Source organism: Mauremys mutica, chromosome 8 (assembly GCF_020497125.1).
Source record: "Mauremys mutica isolate MM-2020 ecotype Southern chromosome 8, ASM2049712v1, whole genome shotgun sequence".
NCBI classification, from domain to species: Eukaryota; Metazoa; Chordata; order Testudines; family Geoemydidae; genus Mauremys; species Mauremys mutica.
Genome location: NC_059079.1, coordinates 85,132,380 through 85,157,870, shown reverse-complemented (window position 1 = coordinate 85,157,870; position 25,491 = coordinate 85,132,380). Strand labels below are relative to the sequence as shown.

Here is a 25,491-nt window from a genome sequence, read left to right as displayed (position 1 = left end):
AGGGAGGCCCCGGCCCTCCCAGGGTGCTCTGTAAGAACGAGGCCCACACACACTGTGAGTTATTGGCTTTAATGAAGGTAAAGTGACACACCCGCAACAGGGACTCCAAGCGTTGCTGTCACTGAGGCGGGGAACCCAGCGCCCTACAACTCGGCCTGGTTCGGAGTCCAAAAGCAAACACAAAGCATGCTCATATTTATACAAACAGCAGCAAACCAGCTCATACATAATGCAATAGAAACTCTCCACCCCCCCGGGGCCGCCCCTTTGGCCAACAGCCTAGGGGCTTGCCACGCAGCAATTCCAGCCGGTTATGGCAGGTTAAAACTAGCATGCTGTGTCCTACAATAACTGGAGGCTGAGAAAGCGGAACTGCCTAAGCTAGGCCATAACAAAATCTTCCGTGGTTCCCTAGCCTCCTACAAACTGTGTGTAAGAAGTTCAAGCTTAGCAGAGAAGCAGTCCAAACTAAGAAAAGGCTTGCAGCATTCTGTCAAAATGTGGTTTTGGTTTCCCAGATTTATGAATCTGCCATTGGTACAGTGTTTTAATTTTTCTTTTAGCAAAATTAAGAGTAAAGCAGAACTGTGCAGTGAAAGGAGTCATGGTTCTGCTGGAGTACAAGTTTGAACAGCTAATATGGGTGCTTCTAAAGTTGTGGGCAAGTATATTATATTATGAGTAATGAATGGTGGTCATGTAAGAAGTGTAATGTAATGCACATAACACAATAATGTGTAATGCACATGCACATGCATAATGGAACAGAGTTAAACTTGTGAGTGCAGCTTGAACATCAGCATTTCCTGACTGAGTGCTTACCATGCAATGATGATATTTTATTAGCATATGGCCCAATATCAAACAGTGCTCATCATCCATTCAATACATTAATGATTGTGAAGTACTTGGATACTACATTAAGAGGAGTTGTAGGGGTGGGTATATAAATAACTAAGACAGATAGCAGCTCCCCTTGTGAACAATAAGAGTCTCTGGGTGCTGAGCACTTTTCAACACCTAGCTACTACCTCAGCTATCTTGAATATCTAGTCAGTTTTTTAGGTTTCTAGGTGAGGAATTTTGAGGTTTTGAGCTCTTTTTAAACTCTGGCCCTGAGATGAGGTTTATATCCTAAATTGGAAGAAAAAGTTAACTGGAGCCAGAGACCAATTGGTGCACCAGTTGCACCTGAAGGTGCACCAGGCCCAGTATAGGATTAAACACACCTGAGCAGCAGCTGCCTGGCTGAATTAAGGATGAGTGAGGAGCCAGGTGACTAATAAAGGAAGGACTTGAGAGCAGTGAAAAGGTTGTCTTCATAGCATAGGTAGTTCAAATGCTGAAGGTATAACTCAAATGTTGCCCTTAACCCAATTTCTGTCCACACATCAAAATCTTTAGCTCTGAGTAACTGGGGTTTTAAATTCAAGATGACTGGCCTGTTGGGGGGAGGGGAAGAGGCAGAGGGTTGGAGCTTGAGTGCTGCTGAAACTCCAACTAGTCATGCAGTGGGGACTGAGCTAAAGGGAGATGGGAGGAGGCCTAGGATAGACTGGGCCTTGTAATTCTCTCTCAAGAAGGAGCTCTGTCATGAGATATACTGGGAAGTTGCTGGGGTGAAGTGAACTTCTGTATTGAGCCTTGACAGAAGGGCAAGACTCCAGTGAGGCATCCAGGGGTTGGGTTTTCAGAAGAAACATTGACACACAGAAAGCCCTAGGGAGACAGACATGAGCCATGATTCAGCCTCCTAGTAGAAGAGCCAGAAAGAACTCTGCAGAGCCTGGGAAGGTGTGAAGAGTCTGCAGAAGAGGAACACAGGAGGGGGCTGTGGAAAGGTTCCAGGGACAGGCTGAGGTAGGAAGTGGTCAAGCAAGGCAGCAAGGAGTCTAGTCTGAGGAAGTAGATCTTAGCTGCTTGCTAGACTGGAACCCAGAGCAGAGCAGCCTGGGTTCCCCTACTGGCTGCCAAAGGAGGTGGCGGGAAAACCTTCCAAAATGACAAGTGAAAGGCCATTGAGCCCAGAGATGGGATGAAGATCTTGCATTTGGCCATTGGGCTATTGTTCTGTGGGGCACTCTGCTACCCTGGGAAGGGTGGGGACTGATTGTAACCATGCTGGAGGGCTGGGCCATGAGAAGAAGCAAAGCATCACAGGGCTGGAGCAGCTGTCAGCAGAAAGTGCTAGAGGAGGAGAACCTGCCATGCCCCGCCCACCCATGAGCAGTTGTGCTGGCTGGTGAGTTACTTTTTTTTTACAGGCCCATAGTTTTTTGTGTGTAATCTAACCACTTTATACAGTTAAGTACATTCTGTCCCCAAGTATGGAAAAATCCAGAAGGAGCTGTAAGGACAGCTATTCTTGGTCTTGAATAGAAAGAATTACATGCATACAAAATGAGGTCTATATGTATTGTGATCTTGGAACATGCACTACACACTTTTAATACCAACACAACAGTTTTCATATTCCACATGAAGGAAGATATGGGATTGACAGTAAATAACTGTTGCACACGGAGGTGTAGGTGGTGATACCCAGTGGTTGGAGCAGGAGTATGGTCTAGGAGTTGGAGTCAGGAGTAGTCAGGGAGTAGAGCAGACAAGGGGTAGAACAAAGGCTGAACAGGAAGCAGGTTTAGAGAATCTGCAGGCATGCAATACATGGAACAGCCACTGTTCTGCTGTTGCTACAAGGCTTAAATGTTGTTTTTTTGGATTTTCTGACCTGTCAGGGAGCACAGTCACTTAGGAAGAGTTCATTGGGCCCAGTTGAGCACACTGGGTTGCTAGGCAACCGAGCCCAGAGGCAGCTGAGTTCCTAACAATAAGATTCTGTGCATAATATGAATATAGGCACTCTGAAGGCATGTCTACACTTACCACTGTAGCGCTTCACTGTAGACACTACCTACATTGACAGGAGGGTGTTTCCCATTGGCATAAGTAATCCACCTCCCTGAGGGACAGCAACTAGGTTGACAGAAGAATTCCTTCATCAATTTAGCACTGTCTACAGCAAGGGTTAGGTCGGCATAGCTATGTCAGGGGATGTGGATTTACACCACTGAGAGACAGAGGTATGCTGATGTAAATTCCCAGTGTAGACCAGCCCTGAGTGACCTGTCTGCTAATTAGACAGACCTGTCTGCTAATTAGACACACTCAAGGGATATGGGTGTGTCTATAAATTTTGTAACACATTTTTGATGATTTTTGAAGACCACCACCTTGTAACACTTTGTAACAAACATGCAAAATTAAGGACCCACCTACCCTCTAATGCATTATGGAATTTATGGACAGTCCATGCCCTGTATACCCTCTCACAGGATATTATGCTATACTTTTGGAAAATCATTTCTGAAATTTATACATATAAAATAGCCAGAAATGATGTCCCTAATAATATTTGTTTTCTGAACAAGAGAGGACATAAAAATATCAAACAAAACACTACAGTGGCATTTTAAAAAAAAGTCAATGCATCAGAAGCTGACTTAGGTTGAAAAATGTAGATAAGGGATTAGCAGATGGTTTTAGGTGTCTGCTTCAATATTAAGAGTGGTCATGTGGCTAAATTTGCAGGCATTGCTTTGAAAAAGCATCTCATAGAAACGTTTAAATGGAATAGCTTAATCAAACCTATACATCAATATACATTATGGGAGTCTGAAAGAACGTTGAGAATAGACTGCTTAAAAAACCAACACTATAAATCATGTCCTTGAGTGGCACCTATAAATCAACACAGTCTGGAAGGAAGTAAAATAATGATATCACAATTGATAATGTTTTACCTTAATGAGGTTTGGCCTTTTCTGTTGTTTTCCCCCTCTTCTTCATTTGGCTTTTTCCATCTTGGGATCATATCTTTCTTACACCAAACAGCTGAGTGTAATGGAATTCGCACTCCTTCTTGGGGTCTGAAGGGCTACCACAAATAAATAATAACTTATTATGCATCAATCACAGTAATATGTGTGCAAATCAAAAAGGAAAACGTTCTACCATTCTAAGAAGGGTCAGTATTTATTAGAGGTGGCAAAAGAATTTATCAATTACTTCTCCTCCTTTTACCATGTGTTGGTAAAATCAGGCTTAATTTGAATGAAAGCAATAGATTTCATATATTTTTCTTTGACATAAGAATTTCTTGGAGATATAAAGGGAATAGCAAAGGCAGAATATTCACAAAACAAACCCAAACCACTTAAGTGCAACTAGTAAACCCACATACCCTGTAGCTATTACTAAATAAAGAAATAAAAAAGAAAGGCAATGAAATAATGTACTGACAACACTTGATTGGTTGGCTTATCTCTCATTCAAGCATGAATATGATTTTGACATATTTAAACAACATTCAGAAATCTGCTTTGCAAAGGAAATGTCAACCTTGAATTTACAGTCTGTTCCTTTAACCTTCGATCATCAAACATGATATATTTTAGCACTTATACTTTTGTCCCAGATAAGTAATAACTGTCAGTAGAATCATTAAAACAGGTTAAGGCATTTAGTTTCATTATAGCACCTCTTTTTAGTCAGGCACATTATTCTAGCATCAGACCTTTTGCATCAGTAGAAACAATTAATACATTTGCAATAGTTTTGTGTCCCTAAGATTGGATAATGATAATCGCTGTATTTCTATCACATGACAAAAACACAAAGCAATATTTTCAGTTAGTAATTTCTCATTTTACACAATATATTATCCAGACACCCCCCCCCCAAAAAAGCTTCTGCACAATCTGTTCCATGGGGTGTAAATAAATGTGATGAACATTTCCTTAATAAATGAGCCATCATTGTGATTATTTTGGGAAACATTTGCTGTACTTAATGGTATCATCCATCTACGGATTCCTACACTTATCCTGTTTATAGGATGGTTAAAACTTTTAAAGAGGAATCATTAATTTCCTTGCAAATGTCACGGACTCTGAATGCTTTGATCATTCTAAGATTTGCCCAACCCCTGTCATCGCTAGTCTCTGATGAGTTCAGGCTGATTTGCTTTGTACATCAAAGGCATAAAAGGACCACTCTGAGCCTCAGTCTTTTTGGCTACACTTTTGAAGTCTCCTGAATACACATAAGCCATTTTGTTACAGGAGAATGAAAAGTGGAGGACCAGTGTACATATGGCGGACAATGTGCTTCTCAATTCATGTTGTCTTTCATCAACGACACAAGCTGCTTTTGGACTGTCCCAATGGACACTGTTTTGGGGGTCATAACTATAATAATGCTTGTTAATATTTAAAAAACAACCAACAAATCCCTCAGACATCCCAGAATAAGATAAAGAGTCGGATAATTCTATGCTGTCTCTTGCTCTTTAAGAAAGAGTGTTTAGATGCAAAGTTGACATTCTGCTTGTTGAGGGCTGTGGGGAGAATAGACACTTTACAGAGAGTTAAGTGAAAGTCACAACCTTTGTTTTAGGGTTTGGGGTCAGACTTCTTGCTGTTTCATGTAATTTTTGTGGCTTTCAAATTTAACGTTATTTGCCATTTTGAAAATATACACACACAAAAAGTGAGCATATCAATGTTTTTAACGAGACACAGCTTTATTCAATAACAATTCAATTTTCACTTTGAGAAAGGTCTGTTTTTGCTCTGTAAACTGGCCTATTAACACTACACATTTCTGCTTTAGATTTTTAATTGAAACATGCTAGTTTGTAATGAAGTTAAAATAAGCCCTCCAGATTCATGCAGGTTTAAACTTTTGTATGGATAATTTCTCATCTTTAATGACATATTTTAGAACAAGCAACTACTACATTTCACAAAACATCTAGGCTAAGATTTTCAAAAGTGGGTGTGTAAAATTAGGCTCCTAACTCTGTATTTTGGCTCCTGAACAAGTGGTCTGATTTTTCAGAAATGCTGAACACCCATTGACTACAATACGGCTACTTATTTAGGTGCCTAAATATGGAATCAACAGCCTTCTTTCTTTCTTTCTTTCTTTCTTTCTTAAAACATCTTGGCACTTTGTTGTTGAATTGCAAATTTATAGCTTCTACTGCATCAAGTAGAATAACTTACAACTGCATTTTTAAAATGCTTTCTGCATTGAAGACTTTATTTTAGATATTTCTTATCCTACAGGAGGAGAAATAATCATTGTGGAGCTGACTGACACATCCAGAGAACATGATTTTTAGTATATATACATAATTCTTCACACTTTTTTTTTGGTACATCCATCTCACTATGGTTATGAGGACTACTGTGACACAGATTTTCATTAAAGACCTTACATGGCCCTTTTTGGTGAACCCAGGGGATTCCTATACTCATATGTACCCTTCTGCCAGTTGGCATCAAGAGGTTCTTGGGTTATGACTGTGCAAAAACATAAAAGTGACCATCCCGGTCATGAAGCGCTTATCTAAAAAGACAAAACAGGTAAAGATTAGGAGGAGAACGTTTCTTCCACCAGAGGTCAGATGGCCCTTTACTAGTTTCCTAATAGTAGTCGTCTATATACTGTACTCCAATGGACCAAAGTATGTGCTGCTTGAAAAGACAGTTTTCAAAAGACTGAACATGTATTAGCATGCAATAGCTCTCTGCAGTGCCAATAAATGTGCTAGGCACTTCATAATGGAGAATTTATATAACAATTTATTTTCATTGTCAATAATTAGAGGGCTTTCTGCAGCAATTGTTGCTGTAAACACTACAGATGATCTGGTAATTTCATGCTCAATACCTGCCTCTACCTTCCAGAATCTCTGCGTACCCACTAATTTGCCAAACTGTAAAGACTTTGATGTTTGCTTGTGTGGCATTTGTATCTATGTTTCTGCCTGGCATTGGACTGCATAATGGCACAGCCCTATCTGTATGTGTTTCTTCCAGGTTCTGGACAGTTTTGTGACCAGCAAATCCAGGCACAGAAGGGCTCACTCCAATTTACTGATAAAGCTCCAGCAGCCAGCTTCACACACTGCAGCAGCTCTGATTGATGTTAAAAGAAGTGCTAGGGTTGTGAGTTCACAGCTTTATGGTGGCCTTAAAGGGGCACACCTTTATAACTCCGCAAAGACATCCATAGAATTCTCATTACAAAAGTAATGTTATTAACTACAGTTTTCAAAAATATAAAACTTTTGTGTTCCTAAATCATGTTGGAGTTACTGTGGACTTGAGGGTGTGCATACTTCAAATTTTGATAAAGCTAATTTCAACCATATTATGTGTATTTAGCCACCATGAATTAATAAAACAGAATACCACCTAGGAAAAAGAATCAACTATTTGAGACTGAAAGAAAATAAGTGGCCAGGAACCTTGAGTTTTGGGTGTCTTTGGTATAGAAGCTTATTATGACTAAGATTGTTAGAAATGTTTATTGATAAGTAGTTTATTGAAGTTAGGAGAAAAGTGATGATCCAGTAGGGGTCACTATGATCTATGTGTTTTGTAAAAGTTAGTTATAAAAAGGATTAGATTAATAGAGTATATTTGGGAACAGTTCTCTGAAGCCATCCTGAGAGAGATTTTTTTGCTGACCTCTCACTCCTCCGGCCTGGAAGCAACTGGCCATTGCTGAACTGCTGAAATCTACTCAATACTGTCCCAGATTTTAGGTAAATTTGTTTGGGGGGGTGTGTAATTCCTACAGGATAAAAAATGCCATGATGTTATGGAAATTATTCCAGCAGAGATTAATTTAGATTGTGAATGTTGCTTTGGGTTGTTTAAATCAAGACATTTTTTGATTGTTTCCATGATGACTGGATGCATCATTAACCCCTTTATTGTTGACATCCTATGGAGACCTGATATGTAGTCTTAATTATTTTAAGACATTTCTTTATTTAGTTGGTAATTAAAAGTACATTAAAAGATGGCAGTGGAAGACTATTGTTGTTCATTAGCAGAACTAAAAACCTAATCATCTAGTAAGGGGCTAATTTTCATATAATTCTTAAAACAATAAGTACACTACTGTAGAAATTATTTGTGCTGCCTCTGTCAGTTAATTAACAAAATCACAAGAGAGAGGGAGCAAGAGAATGATTATTTTCTATTAATCAAAAAAAGAAGTCAGGAGTAGGAGTCCCAGTCAGAGCTCTTAATAATATTCCTTATAACAATGACATGAGCTTTAATTGCTGAATAAGACTAAAGATTCTAGCAGGGAAGAGAAGGCAACTGTGATTTGAGGAAGGGCAAAGACAAGAACAAAGAGTTCTTTGAGTAGTGTCCCTATGGGTGCTCCACTTCTGATACGCTTTACACCTGTAATCGGAGATTTTTGATAGTAGTGCCCATTTGGCCTTGCATGTGCCTGCTCCAAGGCTACATACGACTGTGTGGATGAACTGCTTTCAGTTCCTTCTCAACCATCTCGGCCTGAGACTGGCTGTTAATGTACCTTATTATTCAAAGCTGAAAGTGTAGGCTACTTATCTTCATTATATTATTTGTTTCTTTTTCTTTTATTTATTTTAAGTGGGTTAGGAGGCATTCATATTGATCCCTCTCCCCTTTACAGGGGGTTGGGTACCTTTCCCCTTCAAAATAATCATTGTTCCAGAGTATGCCAGGTTTTCTGGGGTTCAAGCAGTACATCTCTTGCCAGGAGACCAGTATTCCCATTGTATCTGCTGCTTGGGAGAGTCTCAGATTCCACAAAAGCGTTCCATTTGCTCCCCTTTTAAAGGCAGGGGTAGGAAGAATCAGGAGATAAAACTGAGACTCTAAATGATTTAGTGTTCCCTCCATTGGCCTCAGATTCAGGCCAGAACATCCCCCATGCACCCTGGGACATCAGTCTCGGAGTGGATGCAATGTCTTGTCAGCTTTGGCACATTCACCATGGAGAAGATCCATAGAAAGAAGAGCCATTCTTCACAGGAGTCTTCCTCAGAAAAAACTCTGTCCACATGAAGTAAGACCTCTGTGGAGACCTCTTGTCCCCTCTGGTACAGCTGAGGCTCTAGAACACTCTCAGTACTGACTCTGTGTCTGGGATTCCAGGCTCCACTGAAAACAAGGGTGACAAGCATGCATCAGTACAGAAACCTTTGGTACTACTGAAGCAGGGCATTGAAATGAGAGAACCAAAGCATTCTGTCTCTAGGAGAATGGTACCTACAACTTACTAAGTACTGTACATATGAAAGTCGACCACTAAGACGGCCTCAGTACTGGGAAGACATCTTGCTTCTCATATGGTCTCAGCACCTCCCAAGGCATCCTCATTGGTACCAATTATTTTGGCCAGATGGGACTTGCCAATGACAGAACAGGGCCTGTAGGAGTTAAGATTCTCCAGGGACTTGTGCTGGAGGAACTGAAGTCTCCCTTGTTAGTGGGTACTGAAAGATTGTGAATACTGAGACAGGCACAATCTCTGAGGTGGGACCATTCCCCAGTACCACTTGACTGTCTAGCACATTCAGAGGATGCTGAGGCTCCTCCCTTTCAAGAGGAGAATTTGAATGTCTGAGCCCAAAATTCCCCTACTCTTCAGACAAGGAAATTCTTTCCTGATACTTTTGAGAGGAGAGAGGAGTTGCATCAAAGACAGACCCATGTCCTCCTGTCTTGGTTCAAGAACCAGTGGATGCCACCCTCTTAATAGCCATACTGGGCTGCATATTGACAGCAATTTTCCAGTGCCCCATGTCTGTCTTATGGGAACAATGGAGGGAGATGCTCTCCTACTCCAACTATCCCTCCTCCACTCCCTAAGGTACTAGAGCCCTTTGAGGAACAGGAGGCCAGGGCAGATGAAGAGATATTTGAGGAATAGCCTCTTTAACTTCCTCAGATGAGGTGATTATGACACACACAATGTCTATGGCTGATGACTTCAGACACTTCCAGGAGTTAATTAAATGCATCCCAGATTCCCTACAGATCCCTTTAAAAGTGATCAGAGTTGCAGCATATGCTCCTTGATATCCTTCAATGGATTCCCTTTACTTTAGTTGCCCTGTCCATTAATGAGGCCCTGTTGCTTCCTGCCAAATCCATCTGGCAGCCCCCTTTGATGATGCCATCAGTGTGTAAATGGGCTGATAAGAAAGGACCTTCCCTTTGATGGCATCACGCTGTTCACTGAATCCACTGATGAATCTCTGCGTACCTTAAAGATTTGAGAGCTAAACTGAGATCCCTTGGGGATTTACATGCCTACAAACAAACAAACAGTTTAGTAGATCCCAAATGGCAAAAAGATCCCACCCCATTCTCAAGATTCCAGAGATCTTATGAACTGCCCAGGAAAAAAAAATAAAGGCTCTAGAGAAAGAGACCACCCTGCTCCCTCTCTGTCTGCTCTCATCATCATCTAAACATAAGTTTTCATGGGCTGGTTGAGGGCCTGGAACAAACCGACAAAACTAAATTGCATCTACACCATTCTACCTCCCTTTTTCAGACCATCTCTTCCACTTCCTATCCATATAGGAGAGAATCTCATCAGATAATTGGATGCTGGAAATTATAAGCACAGGCTACGCTGCCCATTTTATCTCCCCTGCCCTTTCCCATTCTCCTTCAGGGAACCCTCTCATGAATACCTCTTAAAGCAATAGCTACTTTCTGTTCCTAAAGAAGAATGTAGGATGAAGTCCGATATTAGATCTAAGACCTCTAAACAACTTTATGAAATCAAAACAATTCTACTACTGTAAATGCATTGACTTAGCTAAAGATACCTTTTGGAAGATTAATATAGAAATTCCAAAATAAATTGCTACATTGGGGGAATTTCTTTATAGTACTAAAAATGTCTCTCATATTTATCTTCCCTATGCATGACCCCTTACAGTTTCCTCAACAATGTGATCTATTTTAAATACTACATTATCTGTCTTAAGCCATTATGTCTCAAATACCATGGTATATTTTATATTATTTGTTCTTTATAACTTTCATAGCCATGTGACAATGGTAGGTTAAAATCTGAATATGTATGTTTACCTATATTTGTGTAACTCTTATTATTGGACTACATTTGTGCATAAAAAATAATGAAAAATTTTATTGGAGAAGAAAAACACGGACTACATTAACCTTAGCTCTGATATAGCACTAATATGAAATTTTTTAAAACACCTACCAAGCTCCTTTCCCTTTTAATCATAGAGAGTATCTTTATTTTTATTCATGGAAGACATTTAAAAGAACTGGTTAGTGCTTAGCTTCAAATGGATTTTGTATAAAAATAACAGGCTCAGCCAATAAATGAAAAAAAAAAAAAGACCAGATGGTAACCCCATTACAGGATGGAGATAAATGTGGATCTAAAATGAGGAATGTCCCACATAATGAGGGTCATTTGAGAAGTAGATGGTATGTGCACTTTGTGTCAATGAATAATACATTGATGTAAGTACCATAGTAATCATGATGCATGAGTCCTCTATATAAATTATCAGCAGATCAATTTTACTTGGGAGGTGAGTCCTTTAGGTACTTGAATCTATTTAGAATGAGAAATTGAAAACCCTTTTTAATTTTTGAAGTTTACATTTTTGCTTTTAACCCTGAAGGGGGGGCAAAACTCCTCAGTGACCTTCCCACGTATACACCATTAGTCCTGCCATGGCACAGATAATGCTCTTGATTCCTCCTCTCCATTCAGCCATTATTGGCTGTAAATCCTCTGCTCTGCAAATGAGTTGAGTCAAATGTTGGTAAGAACATATCCTCCCACCTAGAGGAAACTATGAAAATCAGGCTTCCCTGCTGCCATTCATTGTGTGAAAAGTTACACATAGAACTGATGCTGGGAAAATGTTTCTTTAAAAGGACAAATCACAGCACTTCCCCTAGTGTGGCTTTTCACTATTTTTTTTTCAAAAGCAAAGAAAAGGAAAATGATGATGTTTAGTTTAATTCTTAATTCTGCGTAATGGGGACTGACGTATAGAGAAACAGAGCCCCTACATCAGTGAGAAGGAAAAATGCGAATAGTATCAATGTTGTTCATCATGAGAGACTTGATGAAATGTGAATGCTGCTTAGAGCTCAGTTTCTGAGGTGGTGGATTCTGCAGAAATTTAAGTACAAGCTTTCGCTGATTGCTTCTCATGCCAGATTAAACAAATCAGCAGACATTTGGAACCTCCTGGTAACAAAAAACAACCACTTGCCTTGTTTGTTACTTGAAACTGTCTCAGCGGGATGGTGCCCTGATGCTTCCTGGTGAGAGACTTTGCTCTCTTTCTGCCTTTCTGCTTTTTCAGGCACTTGTAGGAGCAAATGTGTTACTTTCCACTGGCTGGCCATATGCTGAGCTAGGGCCAGGGGTGGGGAGAGGCCAGCTATATTTGTGATGGGGCAGGCCATAGGGACTTCCAAAATAATCAGAGAATCGGGCACAGGGTACACACAGCTGATTTGCCTCCCACCAGAGAGTTAGTATACTCTTTTTGTAGGGAAGAAGCTATCTCTTTTGCCACAGCCCTCGTCTCCAATCCAGTGTATTGTACTTTTGCAGGAGAACTTCCTGAAGCTTGGACAGTGAGACCCATATCTTAGCAGCATGCTCAAGCCCAGGTCAGGACACAATCCTCTTGGAGATTTTCTTTCTGTCCAAATTACCCAGGAGGGAAAGCAATGGTAGTGATATGTAGTGCTCTCTTCTGTTTCTCGCCCTCCCTCCCACTCACATATTTTATACGCTTCCCATAGCTCCAGTATTTGGTGGGCAGTGGTCTAAAGTGGCAGAACAGTGCACTGGAGCTGGCCTGGTGGCCAAGTGCTACTATTCACTTCTGTTCCCTTTAATCTAAAATAGCTGCTGCCCACTGATGCTGTCAGAGGAACTTTATTCAGAACTCAATGAAGATGTCTGCACAGTACCTTTTTAAGCTAATGGGATACTTGGATGCATTAAAAAGACAGAGAAGGTAATACCGGGCATGCTATGATATTACTGAGCAATATACCTCCTTATTTAGAGGTTAGATTGTTTCATGTTATAAATGATATAGCAGACATTGTAAAAGGTCCATAGAAGGACAATAGACAATAAAAATGTGAGGGCTCTGGGGTGGGGCTGGGAATGAGGGGTTCGCGGTGCAGGAGGGGGTTCAGGACTGGGGCAGAGGGTTCGGGTGGGGTGGGCGGTGAGGGCTCTGAGGTGGGGCGGGGCCGGAGAGGAGGAGTTTGGGCTGCAGGCAGGCTGCCCTCGGCTGGGGCCAAAGAAGACTTCCCCCTTCCCTGGCAGCACACTCACCTTGCACCACTGCTACTACACATGCTCCTAGAGCCCCTCTCGGGTCCAGGAATCCAACTCACTTTCCCTGTGGTGGGTGCGAGGGGAGGGGGCTGCCATCATGTGTGTGCCTCCTCCTTTATTGCTGCCCCTCACTGTAGCTTCACGGAAGGTAGAGGATCGGGCTGCCCCTTCCCAGCGTGGGGCAGGAGTGTTGACTGCAGGCAGGGGTGCCCCTTGTGCTGGTGGAGGGTCCTGCCGGAAAAGGGATGGGTCTGTCCATCTGAGGCGGAAGGGCAGGGTCAACCTTGGTCAGCCTGTCCTGGCATTAGTGGTGGGGGGCACTAGGACCTGGTGGAAGCAGTTGATGCTGGGATCCAGCAGAGCAGAGTACAACACAGAGCTGCAGGGGGCAGCTGCTCAGAGCGCAGGCTGGGATGCTTTGGGGAGGCGCGCAGGGGCAGCAGGCCACAGGGAGGAGGATCTGGCCCCAAAAGTTGGTGGAGCTGGGCCCCTGTGCCCTGAATATTGCTGGAGCATGGGCACCATGGGCCCATATAACTTGCCCCTCATGTTCTGGGACTCTGATTTCCTAGGCTGGTACATTAGTGATATCTCTGTTGTTCAATGTCAGAAGGAGTGGATGTATGTCTTGTGTTCAAAATGAGTTAAATCTCAATGACTTTTGTTTGTGAAACCATTGGTAAAATTTCTGTCAACTCTGGCTCCTTCTTGAGTACTGTAATTTAATCTCACTTGGGGCATCAGAAGCTCTAAATTCTGTCCTGCTCTGCTGCTCTGGAGAAAACACTTGCTCGACTGCCAGTCAGCAATGATCGTCAACAGTAAAGAAACACCAAGTGTGCCACAAAATTCAGAGAGAATATTCTCCTGTGCAATTCTCAGAGCAGAACATAAAACATCCACTGTAGATATAATCAGCTCAGATAAGCATCCCTCCTACAATAACACTTCTAAAATGGCACTTCCTCTATACAGACATGCTGTGTGAATTAAAATAATTACAGGAGAAAGCGGTTTGTGTGTGCTCTCACTCTCATCCAAGAATTCTGTATGTTCAAGAAACAGATTAGGGCAGAAGTCAGATCTCAGGCTTTTAAGGATATAAAGTAATGTCCCATTTGTCTCATAGACTTTAAGGTCAGAAGGGACCATTATGATCGTCTAGTCTGACCTCCTGCACAACGCAGGCTACAGAATCTCACCCACCCACTCCTGTAAGAAACCCCTAACCTATTTCTGAGTTATTGAAGTCCTCAAATTGTGCACCTCAAGGTGTAGAGAATCCTCCAGCAAGTGACCCGTGTCCCACGCTGCAGAGGATGGCAAAGATAAAACTATTCAGAGTCCAAGTGACGGAGGTTCTTTTCCTGCTATGGATAGAGATGTATATAAACCAGTCACTCTGCTTAATTCTGTTTCATTAAATTGTCTAGTTATAGCCCAAATGATTTGTCATGAATTTAGCAATCATTTTTTATTCAGAAAGTTCAGAAGATCCCAGATCTGCCTCTGTGTTATATTGTGCATGCAATATCATTTATTTCAGTTTTCAAATCTACCTTCGCTTTTACAAAGTGTAATTCATTAGTACTTGAGGTACATTAGTGTTGCATGTGCAGGCTTGTTGCCTAAATAGTTTGGTATCCTAAAACTAGAGGAGAACTCCTTTTATCATGCTTCCTACAGAACCTCTTTACACTTAATATGACTGCAGTTATTCTTCAAGATGGTTTCTAGAATCATCTAGCTGACTGTGGCCTGATCCCTCTTGTGAGTCTGATGGACAGTTGAACTGTTGTGCATCTGTGTGAATGAGCATAAACTCAAAGTCTTGCTGGGGTCTACAGATAGCGTCAAACCAGGGTGGAGGGTAAAGACTTAATTCAAGTTCAAATATGTTGCAATTGAAGGGCCTGCAAACACACATTCCTCACACCAAAAAAACAAAAATATAAAAAAAAAAAATCAAAAAACCCCACACTTTCAGAATAAACGTAAAACGGTGTGCACAAAGATATTTGTATAGTTTTTAACTCTAATTGATGCTAATCGATTAGTTTAAGTCCCAAATGTGGCCTGATGTTGAAATGTGGCAGTCTTCTGGGACAGCCCTTGCAGCATTCTACAGTAATGGTGCAAAATTGTTACAATAATGTAAACAGAGCAAGCACAGCAGCTTGCAATACTGTTACTACAGCAACAGGGGCTGTTAAAGTTGTTAATGAAGGTTCTGTTTTGGAACATAGTCATGTTTGGGGGGGCGGGGTGAACAGCCCCTATTTCTGAGACCCCCACAGCACAGTGCTGGTAATAGGCTGCTGAAGTGAGACTGGATGCTGGGATCTCCTCACACTGAGCTGGTGTGTGTTTGACACCGCACCCCATATTCTTCATAGTGATATTAGGATACGATTATGGCATAATTATGATGTATTTTATGCAAGATAAGTCATGCAAGGTATCATTAGAAAAGTTATGATTTGCTGAATATGATTACCCTATTTGTATCCATGTATCATTTATGTATCTGAAGTTATAAATACTGACTATGTATCTGTATTTACAGACGTACTTAAAAATGTAGTTACACCTGGGTAATTCCCACTATACAAGATGCATTCAGTCTAGATAGTGGGTGGGGAAGGGCCTGTTCAGGATAATGGGCCATTAGAAAGAACAATAGGCTCTAGGAAAATCTTATCTCTCACCTGGTGAGCCTTCCTGAGAATGCTACAGACAGGCTGTAAGTGATGGCTGCTATGACTCTACAAGTACATTTGACCAGACCACATGATCAGGGAGTGACATCATCTGTGTTTCTTCACTCCCCACACAAGAAAATTCTTGGAAACACTTTAGGAACAAAGACTGGACTGGGGGAAGTGCTGGACCCAAGCTAAAGGGATTTCTAGCCTGTGTATGAAACACCTGGGGATTTCAAGCTGTAAAGCAAGTGCAGCATGCCCCTAAAGGATCTGTATCCTGCTTGTAGACTAACAAATTTATTTCAGCATAAGCTTTCATGGGCTATAGCTCACTTCTTCAGATGCATAAAATGGAACACACAGACAGAAGATATTTATACATACAGAGAATGTGAAAAGGTGGAAGTACACATAACAACGGGAAGAGTCCAATCAATTGAGATGCTCATGTGCAGGCTTGTTGCCTAAATAGTTTGGTATACTCAGACTAGAGTATACAAGCAAACTAGATGCTCATCTCAATTGATTGGACTCTTCCAGGAGCCCACGAAAGCTTATGCTGAAATAAATTTGTTAGTCTCTAAGGTGCCACAAGTACTCCTGTTCTTTTTGCGGATACAGACTAACATGGCTGCTACTCTTAAACCTATCCTGTTTGTATAATTTCTCAGGGTGAGAATCTGCTAATTCATATTCAATCTATTTAGATTAAGCTAGTTTGCATTTTTTGTTTATTTGCTAGGTAATCTGCTTTGATCTGTTTGCTATCACTTATAATCACTTAAAAACTACCCTTTGTAGTTAATAAACTTGTTTGTGTTTTAATCTAAATCAGCGAGCTTTGATTGGAGTGTTTGTGGAAAATCTCTGCTTAGTTACCACAAGTGTGCATTGTTCTATTCACATTGAGAGAGAGATGGACCGGATATTAAACCCATATAATGGCCAGATTTGATCAGGGTAGGACGGTACTGCTCTGGGGTCCCAGGCTGGACCTGGTGGTTAGAGAGCCTGCATGTAACTGCAGCTGGGTGTATCTCTACCTCTATGAATTCTGGTGAAAGTGTAGGCTGGAGGGCTTTGCAGCTTGTCACAGCCATACAGCTTGTCCAGGCTGGTGGGTCAGAGGGCTCAGTGGTATCCGAGTTCCAGGTGGCACCTCAGGGGGGACCCATCACAGTTTGACCTTGTGCAAGTTGCTTAAATTTCCTCATCTGTAAAATAGGGATAATGACCTCTAAAGTCTATAGATGAAAAGCTCCGGATAAGACTTGTTGTTATGCTTCTCTGTAATATCAATTTAAAAACCCTTCTGAAAGATATGATATAGTTTTGATGATGACAGTGCATCTACAGGGAAGCAGATCACCACCATCATATTAATTTGAGGCCCATTACTAGGGTGGGAGGGGGAGTGTTGAGTTGGGAGTTAGAAGGGGAGGTCAGTGTGTGAAATGGGGTATACATGATATTAGGAAAAAAATCATATTCAGGATTCAGAAGGGCTATTTGAAGCAATGAAAAGTTTTATCTTCAGCCTTAACATGCTTAGCATGAGAAGTAACACAAGGGATTTCTGTAGTTATATCAAGGAAGCATACTGGTGTTTTTTAGAAAAAGTAAGAAGCTTACAGGTTGTCTAAGGGCTTGTCTACACTTGAAAGTTAATTCAGATGAAGGAATAATTCAGGGTTAATTCTGGAATAAGTGTCCACACTTGCAGTTACGAATAATTATTTGGGAATAGGTATTCTGGAATAACTCCATGTGTAGATAAATCTGCAGTCATGCTCTGTTAAGCATTAAGTGACTAAAACCACATTAGACTTACATATGGGATTCAAATGGTGTTTAAGTTTTCATTACTGTGCACTAGTCTTTAGTCCCAAGAGGTTAGGTTTATTCAGACCTTATATGTTCACATCAACTTTTCACTTGACTAAATAACAGGCCTGTCAATTTGATATTTTTCATTGCTTTCTTCACTCCCTTTCTGATCATTTCTTGGCTGTAAGGGAAAGCTTCATTCACACTGTCATTCTTTTAACACAGTTAAAAATGCTCTCCTCCTTCCCTTAGTGACCTTTCTCTAAATATCCCCTATTCCTATCTTCTAATCTCCCCTGTTCAAATACTCCCTGTGGTTTTCCTTTTTTTCTAATTTTAATGAAATTCAAAGCAAGTGACAGTTTCATTTTCTCCAGAGATGTGCTTCTGTATCACACTCTCTCCAAGTCCTAGTTTTTAACATAAAAATCTAATAAGACTTTATGAAATTTACTTTACATTGTTCTGTCATTGCTCTAGTTCTGAAAATTGTTGTAACCACTGATAATATGGTTGACTGAGCCATTTGTACTATTCTGTGGATCTCTTGAGAGTTGTTACAGTTGTCGTCATTCAGCAGAAGCAATCCACCTGCACTGGGCGCTCAACTGGAACTCTTGTTGCTATATGATGTGACACTTGCTATGTCATGCCAACTCCTGGATATTCATTACAGACCAATGAGTAGTCAGTCATAGTTACTTTTTCTGAAAGACTGTGTAGGATTCTAATCTTAATCCCATACCGAAGAACTGTACTGTTAAATTTGGTTTTAGTGATCATGAAGAGCTCTGTGAATCATTTACCCTGAGAACTGAACACACATTGAAAGATTTTTTCATCGAACCATTACAGTACAGCCTGGTTTCAAGGCATGTTGGCACAACTACAAAATTGGAAACTCCCCAGTGCAACCCACAAAATATGGAATTGGGGCCGCCTGGGACTAGAAGAAAAGAGCAGGTGATCGGGTCCTTCTGGAAACATGCAATGTAATACTTAAGGTACTAATGAGAGGGAGGCAAGTAAGTGGGATAAAAGGGGGATCTGTTGTGAGTGTGTGAAGGAAAGGTGGCAATTGCCCTTGGAGGCTGGATTTCATCAGATTTAAATTTCCAAGTAAATATTCAGGGTTGTCTTCACTATAAACTCTAAGGAATTGAACTCTACATCTTTCATATGACTACTTTTCATGTCAATATAGATGTTAAGAAGACTGACTGGACGCAGTGCATGTGCCCTTTCAGGTATTCCACCCATCTGTCATTTCACTTACAGTTTAGAGGACTGACTTTTGATGATAATACAGGTTTGATGTAATTCACTTATAAAAGCTACACAGAGAATCACCCCTTATATCTCTGCATAACAGTCGGCATCTACACCTACAGTACATGTTAGTAGAATCCTTGATGCCATTGATCTCCCTTTCTCTATAAAACAACATAGAATGTGTTACTTTGTTTATAAACTATTATATCTTTGACTCCCTCAATAAGGGCTAATAATCTGACCTGATTATTATTCTGACATAGTATTCTGCTGCTGGAGTAAGCCTGATTTCTCAGGCCCTGGGCTATACTGAATGCACCTGAAATAATACATCTCCAGACTTCATGATTCTTCAGCTCAACCTACTGGGTGATCTATGGAGTTGGACGTGTGTGGCAGCTACACTGGGAGCTATTCATCCATCTTTCCAAGGAGCAACATCAAGCTGAGATCTAAATCTAGGAGAGAGTCAGTGGGGAACATTACAGAAGATGGAGTTAAGAGTCCTTTGTCTGGACATCAAGGGATTCAGCAGTGTGGCCGGTGTACATTTCTGGTGTATGGTGCAGTAATATAATACGTTACAGATTAAAAGCAATTAGCTAATGAAGTTCACATTGAGTCATGGACTCAATAGCCAGACAGAATAAAAAGGTCTTATGTGATACTTCAGACCCCACAGAAGGTTCGCAGACAGATACAGAAAGATTCCAAGCCAAAGCTGATTTGAAATATTTTTTAAAAGTCAAAGAATTTCCACAATTCCACTCAAAGCTCGTATGTTTAGATGGAAGTGGGGGTAGAAATCAGTTTCTCAGTGAACTGGAATCAGTTATTTCCCCCTCTCATCTTATTTGGCAGGTTGTCAGCCAAAGTGCAAGCAGTCTTATTTTATTTAAATTTGCAGCCATTTAGTGAATCAAACTCAGATAAAAGCTTTATCACTACAGACTTTTCCCCTCAACTTCTAGGATGAATTGTTCACTGGAAAGATGCAACTTTCTGACTCAGTTTAGGGTCTACTTCTTTCTAATCCTCAAAAAGGTTGTGGGGTTTTGTTCGTATCAACAATATTATTTGACCTTTAGCCTTTTTGAAATTGCCTAAATCATGTTCGTATATTCTAAATGATTTGATATGTTTAAAAAAGGAACACTGCTGAGCCTAATATTACTGAATAAGTAACATCCCATTGATATGAACAGAATGTTCATACCATTCATTTTACTGAGACTCTGCATAGCAGGAATAATTGATATCCTGTAATTATGCATAGAAAGATACTTTGGAGTAACAAAACAATAATTCTGGTGTATCTGATGTGTTAAAAGCATTGCTGGATGAACAGTTTGGCAGAAATATCACAACACATTATTCTTACTCAATCCATACTGTGACTACCTCTAACTGTTACAGCTCATTGTCGTATGTATGCTGTAAGATCACCTATTATTTAGATCCTTTGTGATATAGGAATATACTGACTATATCAGAATGTGGTTGGAAGTAAAGGAAGAATTATAACCCCAGATCTGAATTTTATTGCATTCCTAGGTTTAAATGAATGCCTTGGGTTAAATTTAGGTGCAGTCATTCACTGAGCACCAATGACAGTGCTCAGAATTCTACAAACACCCTGCCCCAGCCCAAGAAGCTTGTATTCTAAAACAGACATACTGTACAATACAGCTGTGTATTTAATGCACAGGATAGTCAATTGTTTAAAATAAGTTGAAGGGAAGGGCTGTTGCCAGAGCAGTTAACCAAGGGGAGGAAGAAAACATGGAGCTGTGGGGATAATATGGGCTGCATGACATCAAATGCACCCCAGTCTCAAATATATGACTGCTGCTGGAGGTAAGTAGTTGGGAGCTGCCCATCTTCTCTTCCTGCTCCAGTAGCAGCAGCTAAGCAGCCAATGGCAGGAGAAGCTCCTATGTGAATAGGGTTGGGTAGGCTCACATTAAATTCCCTCCAGCCCAGATTTAATCTTCCCTGATGTACATCACTCAGGTTGGAGACCCATTGAAAGACCTCCACAAGACACCCTCAGAGGCAGCAAAGCCTGGACTGGGTGGTATAAATGAATGTTGTGCAGAGGTATTGGGCCCCCATGTAATCCAGATAAATTTCAGCTAAATATCTGCATTCTTGTAGGTTGAGCTAAACTTCTGGACCTCTTCAGTTTTACCAAGTGCTACTCATTACTTCTATGTGACAAACATTAAATAGTTAACATTAAAATAGATAACTAATAGTTAATTATTTTTTCCCTATGGTACTAACCCTCAGAAATGGAGCAAGGTACTCTTGTCAAAGTGGTTTTTCAAGAAATAATTCTTTTTGAAGAGAGAGGAATTTCCTTGAAAAAAGTTCAATTTTATTTTTGTTTGTGTTTGAATTACATTTTGATATAGGAAAAACATGAAATATGTTTCATTTTGGTGGGAAAACCTGCACTTTTTCCTTACTCTTTTACCCTTTCCACTCTTTTCTTTTTCTGCTAGTGTGGGGAAAAAAAAGGTGGGAGCTGGGAAGAGAGCAGAAATTAGAGCTGGTTGAAAATAGGAATTTTCATCTGTTGGTAATTTTTGATACTTTGACATGTTTTCAAACCAGGATGAAAAGTAAATTTTTTTTTTTAAATTTGCTGTATAGAAATTTCCAAAAATATTTAATTTGGAAATGTCAAAATGTTTCATTTTAGCTCAGTTAAATGGTGAACTGCCACATAGTCCTATGAGCAGGGTCCTCAGACAGATTGAATTTTCCATGATGCACTGCTGCAGTTAAATCAGAAGGAAGGCCACGATGCATCATGGAAGATGTAGTCCAGTCAGAACTGAACTACAAGTCTTTTTCCCCCCCCTCAAATAAACTCTATTTCCAAAGAAAGATAACTGGTTTGTAAAAGGTATTTGAACTTTTTCAAACTTTAGAAAGATTTAGTTAGAATTTGAGTATTAATTTAATTATTTCATACAAGTTAGCTTGCTTGTGTCTCTAAGTATGTGAGTAGTGTAAACACCATTGAGTAAGAACTGTTTAAGGTTTGTTCAGCATGTAAAGTTACAGTAGATTTAGTACTATGAAACTGAATAAAGGGAATGTTGAGCTGAATCATAAATTATGGCCTAATAATAATAATGTCTAACAGCTTTTGAGATATTCTCCCACACAGAGAGATGACTGCCCCATTGCTTGGACATTTAAAATTAGGCTGGACAAAGCACTTGAAGATTATACCCACTAACAAAGTTATATGAAAGATCTAATAAACCTTTTTCAGACCTTAGTTCTAGGATTCCAGACTCTACCAAGATAAATCTCACCATGCAGTGCAAGTATGGGCTTTCACAACTGGTATCATTAAATAGACAGACCAGCATCTAAATAATCAGCCCAGAGATCACCATAGTGCTTGTGGAAAATTAGTAATAGCAAAATTCAAGGCTAAAGAAGGAATGACAAGTTATAACTTGTAGATTTCATAGTTAACTGCTAGGGACTGGCTAAACTATCTGTAAGCAATAGTAAGTTTCTGTTCCATTTTCTAAACTTGAATTTTATTAGATGCTATTATACTTCTGAATATGTTGATACAACCTTTTCTTCTCCTTGTTTTTAATTAAAAATAAACTGAAGAGTTGAGGTGTGATTAGGATGTGCAGCTAACAATTTTGTTTTCTTTCACAGACTGTCTACAACTATTCTCTGCCACTTTTTTCCAACATTTGCTCCAAGACTAGGTAGCACTGAGGGATGATTAGGGCATATGGAGCCTTTGTTAGTTAAGATTCCATCTGTGTGCAGGAGTGTCTACATCACCACATCTTTTACAATTGACAATAATTCAGATGACAAGACAAACATTGAAATACCCAAAAAGAACAGGAGTACTTGTGGCACCTTAAAGACTAACAAATTTATTTTAGCATGAGCTTTCGTGAGCTACAGCTCACTTCTTCGGATGCATAGAATGGAACACACAGACAGGAGATATTTATACATACAGAGAACATGAAAAGGTGGAAGTATGCATAACAACAGGAAAAGTCTAATCAATTTTCCTGTTGTTATGCATACTTCCACCTTTTCATGTTCTCTGTATGTATAAATATCTCCTGTCTGTGTGTTCCATTCTATGCATCCGAAGAAGTGAGCTGTAGCTCACGAAAGCTCATGCTAAAATAAATTTGTTAGTCTTTAAGGTGCCACAAGTACTCCTGTTCTTTTTGCGGATACAGACTAACACGGCTGCTACTCTGAAACTTGAAATACCCAGTCACCTTTAGATTTGGTCATGGTAGAATCACACTAATATGCTGCCATGGCCCAGGCTGTAACTGTTTTGGCTACTTTAGTTTTCAGTGTTTCAATGCAGCACTTCTCTGGAATGTACAACTCATTTTAAAAGTATACTATGTGTCACTCACATTTTCTTAATATTAATTGATTGTTTTCAGATATTGGAGGGTTTAGAAATATATCTGAGATGGAAAGAATAACATGAAAAGCACCCAGAACCTGATACAGATGCACACATTTTAGGGCAACATTTTCAAATATTTCTTTCATATTAAATTTGCTATCAGTGAGACTTACGCTCTTAGGCAAAGCTGGGTGAATAATGTATTTTCTGACTCCCTCTGGCAATTACACAAAATTGAAGAAAAAATAATTTTTGGGTCAAACTGAAAATGATATTTTTGAAATTTTCTGGCAAGTTGAAAATAATTGTGAGTTGAAATGTGATATTTTATTTTGATCTGAAAAAAATCATTTGGACTTTCAGCCATTTAGGCAAAAGCAAAGGAAAGGAGGATGAGATTCACAAAATGGGAGTGGGGAGGAAGAGGTGATGGTGCTGCCTCCCTTATAACTTTTGGACCAATGGTTAGGCCACTCACCATTGTCATTCATCATGGAAATTCATAGTCATTCATGATGGCAAAGAATAGTCATTTGGCCAGGAAAAAAGATTGAGAATGACTTGACAGCACGGTGGTTAGGGACACTCACCTGGAAGGTGGGAAAACTCCAAACTCCAGTCTCCACTCCAATGCAATTCTTTCTAGAAAGTGGAACAGCTTCAAGAGGAGACATTGAAAAAGACCCCTATGCCAACATGACAACATACCACAGCCCAATGGCTACAGCATTATCCTGCAGTGTGGGAGAGACAAGCTGGAATCCCTTCTGATGAGGTAGAAGGGGGAATAGAACCACTGGGCTAAAAGCTTATAAGGGAGGCTCAACCCCTCTTTCTTCTCCTCCTCCATTTTTTTGAATCTAGGTCTCCTCTGCTTGCTGTTATCAAAATGCCTGCGGATCAAAATTAAGTTTAATTTCATTTTGACATTACCAAAATTTCTGACACTTTCAGTTTGGTTGAAACTATTTGGTGAATTTCTGAATAGTTTTGGTTGACCAAAATTGCATTTTTTGCTGAATACACTATTAGTCTGAAAAAAAAATTGCTCAGCTGTGCTTTTGGGTCACTTTTAGGAGTCCCATAGAATTTTAGTCTCTGACTGTTGAAAAATGAATAATTATAGGCATAAATAGTTACTTATGTGCAGGTTTACTGGTATGGCTACTCAATATCTCATTCAATTTTCAAATGAAAAATGGCCCTTTTTAAAAAAAAATAGATTTCACAATTTTTTTCCATTACTTTCAAAATGTTCCAATTTGTTCACTAAATAGAAACCAAAACACAAATTTATATTTATGTATGTTTCCCCTATTCTTTCCCTGCTCTCCTTCATAATCCTTCTCACTTTTTTCACCATTCCATTTTGGCGCTTGGAAAGTGGGGATGGGAAATACAAAAACTGATAACCATTAACTTTTCATACTGAAAATGTTTATTGGTCAGCTATAACTGACATGCACAATAGTGGCATGTGCACATTTGACAGAAATAATTTAGGAAATAAATCTTAAAACTGAAAAACAACAACAGAGGCTCACTGGTAGTTCTACCATTTTAGCAAACCTTAGATCTTGTTTGAACCCCATTTTCATACACTGTCCTCAAGTCAATGTTTTGCTTTTTATTTTGAGCAAACTTGAAAAATGAAACTGGGATAATATCTATTCTTCCTTCAGATTAGACTGGCTAATAACCACATTTTCCTAAAATTTCATGGTATGCTGTAATAGTGATTTTCATACACAGACTATTTCCCTAAAATACAAACTGATTTTAAATAGTGATACACTCCTAAATGGCTGCATAGAAGAAAGGATAATGAATTCTGCTAATGATAGGATGAAAGCACGTAGTTTGCATACACCATTAAGAAAATGTACTCATTACAGCGGAAACCATTTGACAGTTTCCTGTTAGTTTGCAATAACGTAACTGCAAATCAATGTAAAGTAAGTGGCATTGCAGTCCTTTGGTCTGATACAGCAACAGGAAATAATTGAATGGTGTTCTTTCTTT

General features: G+C 39.9%; 1 long non-coding RNA gene across 2 annotated transcripts in view; it reads left to right on the top strand.

The window, feature by feature from the left end:
* Positions 1–1,034: 1,034 nt before the first annotated feature.
* The window catches only part of LOC123376248, a 35,479-nt gene continuing 11,022 nt past the window's right edge, over positions 1,035–25,491 (top strand). The window contains exons 1-5 of one of the 2 annotated variants that reach the window (XR_006581729.1): positions 1,035–2,242; positions 6,888–7,099; positions 12,490–12,548; positions 12,790–12,901; positions 18,542–18,670. This is a non-coding gene — a long non-coding RNA (uncharacterized LOC123376248). Of the gene's footprint in view, positions 2,243–6,887; positions 7,100–12,489; positions 12,549–12,789; positions 12,902–18,541; positions 18,671–25,491 lie in introns of those variants that run through there. The other variant, XR_006581728.1, reaches the window with a different exon arrangement.